This window comes from Seriola lalandi, unplaced genomic scaffold (assembly GCF_002814215.2).
Source record: "Seriola lalandi dorsalis isolate HSWRI2012SDOR001 ecotype SW California unplaced genomic scaffold, Sedor1 jcf7180001977167, whole genome shotgun sequence".
Classification (NCBI taxonomy): Eukaryota; Metazoa; Chordata; class Actinopteri; order Carangiformes; family Carangidae; genus Seriola; species Seriola lalandi.
In genome coordinates this window covers 1-1,005 of record NW_019447833.1, presented here as the reverse complement: position 1 = coordinate 1,005, position 1,005 = coordinate 1, and the positions used below count along the sequence as shown (strand labels likewise).

At 38.1% G+C, this 1,005-nt stretch overlaps 1 long non-coding RNA gene across 1 annotated transcript; it reads right to left on the bottom strand.

Annotated features, from left to right (window-relative positions):
• Nucleotides 1-119: 119 nt before the first annotated feature.
• LOC111657052 (uncharacterized) lies at nucleotides 120-990 on the bottom strand. Its single transcript, XR_015437354.1, has 4 exons — nucleotides 878-990; nucleotides 676-769; nucleotides 432-544; nucleotides 120-243 (listed from the first exon to the last, which is right to left on the bottom strand). It is a non-coding gene; the product is annotated as an uncharacterized LOC111657052 (long non-coding RNA).
• Between the last annotated feature and the right edge of the window lie 15 nt (nucleotides 991-1,005).

The window sequence follows — 1,005 nt, the reverse complement described above, 5'->3', positions numbered from 1 at the left end:
CATTCCCCCTCTCTCTGCCTCCCCGTTTCCTGTCACTCTCCACTGTGCTGTCCATTAAAGGCATAAAAGCCCCAAAAAATATACTTTAAAAAAAAAAAGAAATTATCATCACTTCTTTTTCAAATAGATAAGCTTCAGCTTACCTGTAAGCCAGTAGCAACAGCCTCCACACTTTGCCAGTCCCATGTACGTTTCTCTGAGATAATTCCCACTTTCACCAGTAGAGCAATGAACACAGCTTGCCTGAGAGAGTTTACAAAAAAAGTAGCAACTTTACAGCCTGATGTCACTGTCTATGTAAAGCATATGTCACCAACATGTATGAATATAACACAAAATGTGACATATATACAAAATCTACATTTCTTTTAAGAATATCCAGATATATGAAGGGACAGTCGTGTCATTATGTTTGACACACTGAGAATTACCAGAAAGAGACGAACACAACCATTTTGACACAAAGGAATTTGCCCACTGGTTTGATTGGACTCAGCTCCTCTCTCAGGGCCCTGTAGAACAGCACCAGGCAGTACATGGCAAACTAGATCAAGAGAACACAAACAAAGAGAAATCTTGTTTAAAGTAGGCTGCTTGTATTCTGAACATCTCTTGACAAACAGTCCTTAATTGAGACTCATTTAAAAAAAAACAAAAAAACAGTGGTATCGTTACCAGCTGTGACATATTGTTAAAGATGACCAGGTACGTCCATGCATTTGTTGAACTGAAATTTCCTTCATCATATACTCCACACAGCTGACAGATCCTAGGAAGAAGAAACAGCCACGACAGCCATTAATACAAATAGTGAACAAAACGTTGTCATTTGTGTAAAAGAATAAAATCAAGTGCATGAAGATCAAAGCTTACTTACAAAGCAATCACTGTTGTGACGGGTCTTACAACTGTGTACTGCAACACTCCCAATTTGCATCTCAACAGTAAAACCCTGCAGTGGAGATGTATGATTTGAATTAGAAAGAAATTGGTTTAACAATATCT